This window comes from Polypterus senegalus, unplaced genomic scaffold (genome assembly GCF_016835505.1).
Source record: "Polypterus senegalus isolate Bchr_013 unplaced genomic scaffold, ASM1683550v1 scaffold_1103, whole genome shotgun sequence".
NCBI classification, from domain to species: Eukaryota; Metazoa; Chordata; class Cladistia; order Polypteriformes; family Polypteridae; genus Polypterus; species Polypterus senegalus.
In genome coordinates this window covers 395,808-409,067 of record NW_024384925.1, presented here as the reverse complement: position 1 = coordinate 409,067, position 13,260 = coordinate 395,808, and positions in this window count along the sequence as shown.

Below are 13,260 nucleotides of genomic sequence, written 5' to 3'. Positions count from 1 at the left end.
TGGTCAGGGCCACCGCCTGTCACCACAATGCTACCGAGGTAGGTTAATCCACTTCCCTGAGGCACTGTTGACTGACAGGGGTGCTGATTTTGGAGTTCCCTACATGTAGAATCTTGCTTTTCAATGCACTGATGTGCAACCCAGCTTTTGCATCCTCATGCTTCAATGCCACTGTGTATCTACTGAGTGCTTGCTGCGCAGCTCTGAGCAAGGCAGTATCATCAGCAAAGTCCAAATCATAAACATAGTGTCATAAACATAAGATGTCAAAGATAACATTTATGAAAAATGATCATTTGGGCTTCATTCTTATTTCATTACAGAACATTTTACAGGATGTGAAGGTAAACTGTTGTCCACTATCTGATGTGATCAGGAGAAACAAAATGATTCTTTAATGAAGGTATTCATTAATTCCTTTGCTGTTTGAGGTTTCTTACGTAGACTGAAGTGAGCGCTTTCTGTGTACTATCATCAAAAATGTAGTATAATCTTGTGACGCTGTTATATCCATAATATCTCTTTCCAGAGTTTGTTGGGAGGAGGTTTGAATTGTAACAAGCCATTGGGATACTTTGTACTTGATTTAGAACACTTCTACACCCAGCATTCTTATATCTCAAATGTTTTAATTTGCCTTGGAACAATGCATCAGCCTAACAAATACATAATAATACTCGTTAATATCTAGATTCATCTGAGGTCACAAGAATATTCACTGTACTGGTTATTTAGTTTTATAAGTTAATTAGTTTTGTAAGTTGGTGACCCACTAAAATGGAGTCCCCAACATTAACTTTACTATGAAGGAGCTTAAGAACAAATTATACACTGGTAGAAATTTAATCACAAAGAACAGAACCCTGCTGGGCTTCCTGAACTTGTTTAATTAAATGACATGGTTGCTGCTATGAACCTTTTATATACAAGAATATTTCTCAATTCCACAGTATGTTCAGTCTCATTGAACTGATGTAATAAGGCATCTTTAGGCTTTCTATTATGAGCCCCTGCTCTATAAGTAATACAGTAATGAAATTAAAAGCCATTTAATAGCAAATAATTTCTGGTTACCAACATTGTGATTATGGTTTCAAAATATCTGCATGTGAAGAAAGAGATTGTGATAGAATATCATCAACTTCATATTAAACACAAGTAAGTCCAGTTCAAGATGGAAGTGAGACATCTGGATTATATAAAATAAACATCAGGGGAACAACTCTGTTGATTCATTGAAAGTTTTTGTGCATCCTTTAATTATGGTGGCCCAGAAGGAAAGTGGGACAAGATTCAAACAAATGGTGTGTACATGGTAAGAGGTAAAATGCACAAAGTAAGAAGAATGGCAGCATTAATGAGTAGCGTGCTTAAAATCATAAGGTTGACAGAATTAACAGGTAACAAATTCAAAATGAAACAAGAATTCCAGTTAATAGAAAAACCTGTCAGTCACTTAGCAAAGCAAAAAAGGCATGTCCTTATAGTTTTTCTTTTATTAAACTAGAATGGCTATATCAAAGCTTAAATCAAATTTGAAAGTGATACTCTACTGTATTAGCTTATGCTCTGCTAGCTGTATATAATTAAATTATAAAATCCATATCAGCATATTTCAAATTAAAAAGAATTAACTTTTCAGTCTGCATACCACTGCTGTCCCTCAGACTTAACTCACAAGTGAGGGGTGATTTTTAATCCACTAATCAGCATTCTACTTTTCATTTTGTTAATATTGCCACTCCACTGAAGCTGTCATACCTCTAATTTTGCACATATCACATTTTAATGCTGACACCGCCCTGTATTTTGTTCACATCTCTGTGTTACATGTTAATGCTGACAGCCCTCATATTTTGTGCATTTCACCTCTCATTTTCACATGCTATTTGTTTTAATTTTGCATACATCACCTTTCATTTTGTGCACACCAGTTCTTTTAATTTTTGCTGCTTGTACCTCAGGGCCCACTTTGTCCACTTATAGTTTTCGTATTTTTCTTAGATAAAGAAGTAACTAGTGCTAAAATTGTAAATGACCGTGATTCTATAGACCACAAGGCACTGGAACCTCTTAACTGAATTATGGTTCTTCCTTTGATAACCGAAAAACAGCATGCTGAACTGATGAAATTCACATTTCTCAACTTTAGCAATTGACTTACTTGTCTGTAAACAAGACAGCACTTCTTTGACATGATTCACATAGTTATCCATATCAGGGGAAAGACAACAATGATACCTGTGTCAAACAAAACTTGACTACTCAAAAATATAATTTACAAAGAATTGGAATTCTGCAGGCACATTAGCCAATTCATACAATATTATCAAGCACTTGTTGCCCATTAGTAGTGTTAAAGACTGCCATTCTCTTCCCTGATTGATTCAGCATTATTTTATTTAATTCATGATTAAAAAAATACCACAAAAAGACCAGAAAAACAAGCACATAAATGTAATTGAAAAATCCAAATAAAAATACTTACTCCTTGGTCTAATATACTCTCCTAATTTGTGATTTTACTCAAAGCAAAAGCAAAGTTGTACCTTTCATCAAATACACATATACATGTTATGCCACACAGCAAGTAGGAATAATGCAACAATATCCAAACAAGTTAATTGTAAAGAATGTCGTCATTACAAGCAATGTGGATGCTGCCATACATAAACCTCACAAAACAGGAATAAACCTATTTAAAATAGGCTGTGGTTATGTCACTCTAATATCAATAAAACAAAATTTAAAATAATACAGGAGTCGTTAAAGCAACCCTCAAAATCCAGAAATCAAAATATTAGATAGAAAAACATAAATCACAACACTGCTGGTTAATTTCCAATCAAGTGACACTGAAGCTATATCTGACATTCATTGGAGAACTAAAATCACATCACATGACTTTTCCACTGTCATGCACATTTACCATTATTTGTATAGTGCGACTGCAATATCAAACTGGTTTCATTTACTGTAGAAAGTTGCTGGACAAAATTAAAGCCACAAACGAAATGCACCAACAAATTGTCAAACTAGCAATAAGAGTTCCAGTCATTGGAGCACTGCATGGCCGTGCCATACACAATTTTTTTTGTGGTTTGGCTGGAATGCCTAACCATGAGGTGTGGCAGTATCCCCACAGATTAAATTCCTTTTTTAATTTCTATCCATCTATCTGTGCAGATCGTCTCCTTTTTCTTCCATCAAAAGATACAAATGCCTTATAAATAGTAATAAATCTTTTATTATTATTATTTCACAGGGTCTCATGTTTTCTGATTTGGGGAGCAGGAGGGTAAGACTCCTTTAAGGTTTGTTTTGACTTGTCACTAATCATGTGGCTAATATGCATTCCACTGGCTTGCGGCAGAGTATTCTCATTATGGTCAGCTAATGTATTCAAATGAAAATACTGTTGAGGTTTTTTTTGTTTGTTTTTAACAAATGTTGCATGCAAATTGTGCATGTAGGACTGCCCAAAACATGAATGAAAGTTTCATTGCATGACTGATACAGTTCTGTGATGTCAAGCTGGCCTTGCAAAGTATCAAGGGGCTCTGAGAAAAAATGTTCATCTGAGAGCTTGTTTAAACTATTGACATGAAGCTGTCACGCAGACCACAATGCGAAATGTGTGCGTGGTCAGCAACCAAAAACACATTATTTCTCGTTGCAGCTCTTCAGTTTTCACTCAGATATTCTCCTAATCAGTAGGTGACAGTTTTTGGTCAATATCATGTACCAAATAATGTCACAGCAGAGAAAGTGAGACAATGCTGATGGAAGAAGAGTTGTGCTTGTTATTTCTGACTTGAAGATGAGAAAAAGGAGAAGGTGGAACATCCAAAAGCAGTGAAAGTGGGGAAGTGTAATATTCTTGTGAGTGGTGAACCTACATGATGTGAGATGCACTTCAGATATTCTTGCATATCTATCTTGCTCTTTGATCACCTGTTGCCTTATATCCAGCCCTTTGTTCATCATCTAGTACCCATGTAACCAATCTTTCCTTGAAATTCACCACTTTGGCTAGGTAGCACCACATCAGCAGTTCCATGTAGTTAGAAAAATTCAGTGCAGAGTCCAACCCAAAACCCAAAAGTGAAAACCCAGGAAGTGCCAGCCAATGCCTGCATGTCTGATGTCATTTTTGATGTGCAGCCCTTGCACCCAGCATGCATGCATCAAGCATAAGCCAGCGAAAATAGCACTGCACAACAAAGTTTTTGCTTCTTGAATACTGTTGGGTGTTTCTTATAGATTTTTGGGTGCTGATCACAAATATCACATCAAAATTTGCCCATCACGTACCGTTTCAGAGATATCTTCAGTTTTGTCATGATTTTTTCTTATATTTGTATCCAAACATTTTTGCTCCCGTAAGTGACTTATCAACAACGGTTTGTGCAGCCTGGACATGTCCAGGCATGGAATCAGGTCAGGCTGGAAGCTGTTCTGTGGAAGTTGACATCCTGGGCATGCCTGGGCAGGTCTGAACGAGCTTGATGCTGTCTCAGCATGCTATAAAAGTGGCTTGCATACACCGATCCTGCTCATTTGGTTAATATAGATAGTCAGTGTGTATGTATAGTATCAGTATATTATAGTATCTGTATCAATAGAACAGTAAGTAAGCCTGATGCTATAGATGTTTTGGTGTCGGGTGATATGTCTTGTCAATGTTGTAACAGCCACATACATTCTGCTATATCTGTGGCGAATATACACTTGCGCCTCAGAGACGTTGGATGACTGCTCTTGTGAAGAAAGCTTATCATCTGTATTTTGGCTGCAAAATTGGTGATCAAGACAAGGAATGGGCGTCTCACATTTGCTGTGCGATATGTGCTGTCAGTCTGAGAGCCTGGCTCAGAGGCACTCAAAAGACGATGCCATTTGCTGTTCGATGATATGGTGAGAACAGAAAGACCGTGTGACGGACTGTTACTTTTGTTTGACTAATATGTCTGGTTTCTCTGCCAAAACAAAAAGCCAATTGAATTTCCTAATCTGCCTTCTGTAATGAGACCCGTTCCACATGACGGCGATCTTCCAATTCAGAAACCACCAGAGGATTGGACCTTAGACGAACCAGATGAAGAAACTGCAATGCAGGGTACTGACAGTGACATTGATCCACATCTGATAACACAGTCCGAATTGAACGATTTGGTCAGAGATTTGGGTCTGTCAAAAGCAAAACCTGAGCTGCTGGGTTTGAGACTGCAGGAATGGTGTTTGCTGTCACCAGGTATGAAAATTTCTGTGTTTCAAAGTCGACATCATGATATAACCTAATTTTTGCACAAGTCGACAGTCTCTGTTTCTGTTGTGACATTGAAGGATTGTTCTCAGCCTTGGTTTGTGATCACAACCCGGAAGAGTGGTGTCTCTTCATTGATTTGTCAATGTTAAGCCTGAGAACTGTTCTGCTACACAATGGCAATGTTTATCCTTCAATACCTGTTGACTGTGCAGCACAAATGAAAGAAACGTATGAGAATATGGAACTGTTGCAGGTACAACTGGAATATCTGTGGAGATCTTAAAGTTGTTGCTCTGTTACTAGGACTGCAGCTTGGCTATACAAACTATTGTTTCATCTGTGAATGGGACAGCCATGCCAAAGAGTCACACTATTCTTGACAGAACTGGCCACTTCGTAAAAGTTAGTTCCAGGACAGAAAAATGTGGCACATGAATCACTAGTTGTCCCAGCAAAGATATTTTTGCCTCCTCTTCACATAAAACTGGGAGTCATGAAGAATTTCGTAAAAGAACTGAACAAGGAAGGCAAAGGTTTTGTTCTTTAAGACAGATGTTCCCAAGAATAACTGATGCCAAGATCAAAGAGGGCATTTTGTTGGCCCCAGATCAGACATGTTTTGAGTGACAAGCGGTTTGAAGATCTGCTAGTTGGGTCGGAAAAATTGCCTGGAAAGCCTTCAAAGATGTTGTTGAAAATTTTCTGGGCAATTACAGAGCCCCAAACTACATTCAGCTGGTAGACAAACTTCTCAAAGCATACAAGACAATGAAGTGCAACATTTCACTCAAGATTCATTTCCTCCACTCACATTTGGACTTCTTCCCGCAATCTCGGTGCTGTCAGTGACGAACACGGTAAAAGGTTTCACCAGGATATTGCTATGATGGAGAAACGATACCAGGGCAACTGGAATCCGTCAATGCTTGCTGACCACTGTTGGACACTGCAACGTGATGCACTAGACATTGAATACAAAAGAAAATCTGGAGCAAAACACTTTTAATTCTGTTGAATTTAATAGCTTATGTGAAACATAAACGTGACTAAATACGTTATTGTCAGTAAACATATAAAATGTATTTCTCAGAGTATGATGCAGTAAAACCAAAACAATATTTGTGCATACCCAGTAGGTTCCTGTCACAATCAGTAAAATCTTTTCAGGAAGCAATACTTTTCAAAAAATTGTTGTGCAGTGTAGTTTGTCGAATTTCACTGATCAATATTACAGTTCGTTACAGGAGATGGACGTCTGAAGCGGAACTCCGTTAGCAGTGGTGTTATTTTTCTTTAATTTTTATCATCCCGAGGTATCCTGTATTTATCCAACTCGAGGAGGTTTTATTACAGTTTTTCCAATCATATATAAACATGAGCAGAAAGAAAGGAGCTCAGAATGAAAGGGAAAAAAACCCAAAGCTACACCCAAGCCTACCTAGACAGGCATCAAGTCCAAGTCCAAACTCAAGGTATGGCCTTACGGGGACTGACCTGGGACAGAGATGCCAAAGCACGGGACCCTGGTCTCCTGCATCGTCTCCAGTCGAGGCGAAATTGGGAGCGAGTGTGCAAGTGATGCAGGTCATGATAGCTCGTCAATTCCAGAAGATCCATTGAAACTGGAAATGACCTGGCCTTCTGCTTTCATCTCCTCCTCGCGATCCGGGAGCATCGGCTTTAACAGGGCTTGCCACTTCACCTGCGGAGCACAAAGGTCAGAAACTATCTGTCTGAACTGAAGGTAATGATCTCTACAATGGCCATGGCCACTGCTCAAGACATAAAGGAGCTCAAGAAAGATATAAAGAAATGAAATAAGTGGTATGCTGAAAGCAAATGAGAAGCTGCGGCAGGATAAGAAAGATCTGGAGAAATGTGTATATAATCGCTTTGAGGCAACCTTTAAAGGTATGCTGGAAGAAAAATTGAGGAACAAATTCAGGAAAATGTGTCTAAGTTTGAGAAAAAGCTGATAACACTTGGCTCAGTTGGAAGGCTGCAAATTCTGAATGCAAAAAACTTGGAGACAGACTTGCTGCACTGGAAGATTGATGCAGAAGGAATGATATTAGAATTGAAGGTCTCCCAGAGAATCGTGAAAGTCCAAAACCAGTGAAATTGTAGCTGAATTATTCTCTAAAAATAATTGGAGAGGTCTTTAAAGCAGACACCGAGATAGCAGCAGCTTACCTCATACGGGATCAAATATCTCTAAACCTAGGAGTCTTATTGTGCTTTTGAAAAGTTACAATTTAAATTGCACGTAATATCACTTCTCAGACAGAAACAAGAGATTATATTTGAAAATAACCACATTTGTATGTTCCTGGATTTTTCAACCATAACAGCTGCTAAACATGCCGCATTTTACAACATTAAACAGCGCTTACGGAAAGCTGAGATCAGATACAATCTCTTGTACCCTGCCAAACTGAAAGTGGATATTCAAGAAAAGTATCACATCTTTAACTCTACGGAGGAAGCAGAAAAAGAGTTAAGTAAACTGATCCTGACACTTTTTTGAAATACGATTGTGAGTTGCATCCTGCCATGACATGCCAAAGAAGATCTTACCGGCTGTTTGATCCATTTGCAATGATACTGGTATTGTAATTATACATCATTTCCCTTCTCGGACACATTTTGTTTATACTTTAATTACAATTATATGCATATGCACATATAGTATGTATGTATGTATTGTGATATGAACGCTGTATAGCACCCGACCCGGCACAGACTGACACAGAGACATGTTTGAAATCCAACAAGACTTTTATTTTTCTCCATCTGTGAACCCCACAGGCGATACACAGTCCCAAAAGCACTTAACTCAAATGAGCACAACACTCCCGTTTGGCACCACCACTTTGGACTGTATTGGTAATAGATATCTCAATTTTATTTCTCATATGCCGCTGCTGGGGGCTTGTTTTGTTTCAGACATGCTCTGTCTCTAGGTATGTCAGAGGACTGGGACTTTGTGAAGTGTCAAGCCTCAAGTTGGGAGGCAAAATTGAGGGTGGGGGGATTAGGGGGGAGTGAAAGAGAGCAGGCTATCTCTAATATACAGTATCCTTTTAATCATTATAATTGTAAGTACCAATGTAATAACAGGCTTCATGGCAATAACTCCTGGGAAAATTGGAAATTAAGGTCAAAGCTGTCTTATTTTCAGTTAAGGCTACAAAATGAAAACAAAAGTTCAGAAGCAATGTCTCCAAGACCGGACAGTTAACTTTGTGTGCTGGAATGTTAAAGGCCTGAATCACGAATTAAAGAGAAAGAAAGTATTTTCTCACCTAACATGTCTAAACGCTAAAATATTATATTTATAAGAGAACCACTTATTAAGCAAGTTTCAGTTTCGGCTGCACAAAGACTAGACTGGTCAAATGTTCCGTTCCAGCTTTACAAAGAAAACTAGAGGTTTGGGAATTATTATACATGCTGTAGAACCATCTCATTTGTAGTATCAGATGTAGTATCTTTTCCTGAAAGGAGATATGTGATTGTCATAGGTAATTTATATAACTGTAAAGTGATTTTGATAAATATTTATGCACCCAATGTCGATGATAGGGAATTCATGCAAAATGTATTTGCATCCATTCCCAATGTGAACACTCATAATATTATAATGTCTGGCGACTTTAATTATATTTTAAATAGATAGGTCTCCTGCCACAGGGGTGACAGACAGCTAACACTGCAAAGACAATTACACAGTTTATAAATGACCACAACTTATCAGACCCCTGGATATTTCTAAACCCAAACTCAACAGCATATTCCTTCTACTCACCAGTGCATCATTGCTACTCAAGAATTGATTATTTCTTTGTAGATAACATTTTCTTGTCTATAATTAAATCTTGTAAATACGACGCTATTGTTATTTCCGACTGTGCCCCTTTTATTTTGGAGCTAAAATCATTATTCCCCACATACTCATTTCGCAGATGGCGTCTTAATCCACTTTTATTAGCAGACGAGAACTGCACAGAATTTATATGCAAGCAAATCAATATTTTTTTAAAGACAAATACATCCTCAGCGGTTTCTGCAGGAATACTCTGGGAAACCCTGAAGGCCTTCTTAAGAGGGCAGATTATCTCATATCTTTCCCACAGAAATAAATGAACATGCCAGGTGTCCAAGTGAGGCACTTCATAGGAAAAGGCAGGCTCTGCATTTAGAGCTCAACCTCTTAACAACTAAAGAAACTGAACAACTCATATTTAAATCAGGACATCATTATTATGAATGAGGAGAGAAAGCTAATAAGATCTTAGCTCAAAAAATCCACAAGCAAGAAATTCACAATGCAATCCCAGCAATCCTCAACACAAAAGGAGACAAAATCATCCATTCATTATCCAACCCGCTATATCCTAACTACAGGGTCACGGGGGTCTGCTGGAGCCAATCCCAGCCAACACAGGGTGCAAGGCAGGAAACAAACCCCGGGCAGGGTGCCAGCCCACCGCAGGGCACACACACACACTAGGGACAATTTAGGATCATCAATTCACCTAACCTGCATGTCTTTGGACCGTGGGAGGAAACCAGAACACCTGGAGGAAACGGGGAGAACATGCAAACTCCACGCAGGGAGGACCCGGGAAGTGAACCCAGGTCTCCTAACTGCAAGGCAGCAGTGCTACCCACTGCACCACCATGCTGCCCTGAGACAAAATCATTGGCCATAAAAATATAATGCACACATTTAGAGACTACTATAAATCCTTATATTCTACTGGGTTTAAAGAAGACAAGACACAATCTAATGCATTTCTGGATGCATTACAGATACCACAAATAGATACTCTTAGTGCAGATTAATTGGATAACCTTTGGCACTATCAGAATTACTAGATGCTATAAGCTCACCAGAGTGGGAAAGCAGCAGGCCCTGATGGCTACCTTGATGAATTTTATCAGAAATTTTCAACTCGGCTAGCTCCCCTTCTATTAACAACATTTACAGAAGCTAGAGAAAATAAAATTCTAACTTAAACTTTTTGGCAAGCATTAATTACCGTCTTTCCTAAACAAAATAAGGGCTTATTACAGTGTGCATCATATAGACCAATTTCACTTCTGAATAATGATATTAAGACATCTCAAAAGTCCTAGCTAGAAGGATGGAGAAAGTGCTGCCTTTGGTAATATTACAAGACCAAACTGGATTTATTAAAGGCAGACACTTAGCTTCCAATCTTCGATGCCTGTTTAATGTAATATAATCACCCACAAAGTCAAATACCCCAGAGATGATATTATCGTTGGATGCAGAAAAAGCACTTGATATGGTCGAATGGAACTACCTCTTCACTACATTGGAGAAATTTGGGTTTGGCCCGAACATTTGTGCATGGATCAAATTACTGTATACCAATCCAGAACCTTCAGTCTGTATTAACAACATTAATTCAGAATGCTTTTTTCAATTGCCATTAAGTCACTGGCAATTCGCTGTCAAAATGCTTATGCGATAGAGGGGATTATCAGAGAAGGACTGGAACAGAAAGTTTCTCTATATGCAGATGATATGCTACTGTATATATCAGATCCACAAAATATTGTGCCTGTGGTCCTAACAGCACTAATAGAGTTTCAAAAGATTTCTGGTCTCAGAATCAATTTGAATAAAAGTGTACTCTTCCCAGTGAATTCTCAAGCATACAATATTAGATTAGGCAGCTTCCCTTTTATCATCGCAGATCAGTTTAAATACCTAGGGATAAACATCACAAGTAAACATAAAGCTATTTATCAACAAAATTTTGCTGTCTGTATGAAATAAATTAAGCAAGATTTGCATAGATGGTCAACCCTTCATCTCACTTTAGTTGGAAGAATTAACATTGTTAAGATGAATATCCTTCCTAAGCTTCTCTTTTTATTTCAAAACATTCCAATATACATTAATAGATCTTTTTTTAAGAAATTAGATTCAACCATGACCTCATTTATTTGGAATTCAAAACATCCACGTATCCAAAGGGTGACCCTACAAAGACCTAAGGTGGAAGGCGGCATGGCATTACCTAACTTTAAATTTTATTACTGGGCAGCAAATATACAAGCTATAAATACATGGAAATGAACACAAATAGGCTTGGTCCACAATAAAAATAAAATCATGCAGTACTTCTTAATATTCCTTGCTTTGCACCCCAATTAATACAAGTTATTACCAATATACTAACAACCCAATTGTGCTTCACTCGCTCTGAATATGGAAACAATGTAGGAAGTATTTTAAGATAGAGAAGCATTTATCTGTGGCACCTTTGCATGAGAACCACCTTTTTCCACCCTGTCAAACATATGCAGCTTTTAATTTCTGGAAAACATTCGGGATTAAATCACTTAGAGATCTGTACACAGACAACGTCTTTGCATCTTACAAACAATTGCACTCTAAATGCAACTTTCCAGCAACACATTTCTTTCACTACCTTCAAATTAGAAACTTTGTTAAACAGAACTTGCCCAATTTTCCTCACCTCCCACCTACCTCTATGCTGGAAAAAATATTGATCAGTCTTGAGGACTCAGACAGCATCTCTGTAATATATAAAACCTTTTTACAGTGGCTCCCTTTCAAAGATCCAAGAGGACAGTGGGAAAAGGAACTCTCACTCAACATCTCAGAAAAGGAGTGGAAAGTAGCAATGCACAAAGTATAGAATTACTCAACTCAAAATTATATATCGAGCGCATCTGTCTTGTTTAAAATTGTCCAAAATGTTTCCAGGGCAAGATCCAACCTGCGATCACTGCAATCAAGTTCCTGCCTTGCTGGGTCACATGTTTTGGGCCTGCACCATATTAACATCATTTTGGACCAAAATCTTTAAATGCCTTTCAGACAGCCTTGGTGTAACAATCTCTCCTAATCCACTAACAGCTGTGTTTGGTATACTTACACATACACTTTGGTGTGCTTAAAGTGGACAAGGACAAACAAACTGTGATTGCCTTTACTATGCTATTGGCACGTAGACTTATTTTGCTCAACTGAAAGAATCCTAACTCTCCTATTCTAAGTCAGTGGGTAACTGATGTTATATACCATTTGAAAGTGGAAAAAATCTAATTTGCACTTAGAGGATCTGTACAAAACTTTTTCAAAACCTGGAAGGATCTAATCAATAACATTTTAGAATAAGATTTAAATTGAGGAAGCAGGTTCTCTCCCATCTTTTACTCCATTTATCTTTATTCATTTATCTATTTACTTATTTTTACTAGCTTAAAGTTTTACTTTGCTGGCCTAGCTCTCTTACTCAGGGGTAGGGGTTGATTTGTTTTGGACTTTTTTGTAATACGTGAGTTATTTGTATGGAATGTTACTTGATTTCAGCGAGATACAAGTTTAATGAGAAGACATGAGGTATAAACGAGACTTTAGATCACTTTGTAACGGAGTTAAAATTGCTGTCATGGACATTGCGAGATAGGACAGGCACAGCTCAGAAGCTTCGATGCATGTACTCCGAGCGGCTCACGTGAACTGACTATGAGCGCAGTGCAGAGAAAGCAAGACCTCTAAAGAGCGCGAGAGTTTTGCTCACGTGAGCGTGTCTGCAAAAGTGGCGTTCCTGCACTGCAAAAATACTACAAAGTCGGGCAGCCGCACGCGCGCGTGCATAGCTGTGCCGCCTTTGAGATGCTGACTGCGCTTCTGCCTTAAGTGAAAGTAAACACTTTTAATTTTTTCCCCTTCCCATGAGCTATAATCCAGACAACTGTAAACATGGGATCCCATTTCTAGACTGCGGCAAACTAATATTAAGGCGCTTCACACTTTCTTTACACGTATACGATTATGAGGTCGTCAGGTCGGATTATAAAGGAGGACACACAGTGCTATCCCGGACAGTTAATGGCAGGGCTGTCTCTCCAGTCTACACGAGACCCTCCGTGGCGTTCATATCGTCAGCAAAGACCTCTCTCTACATTATATTAAAGAAAAA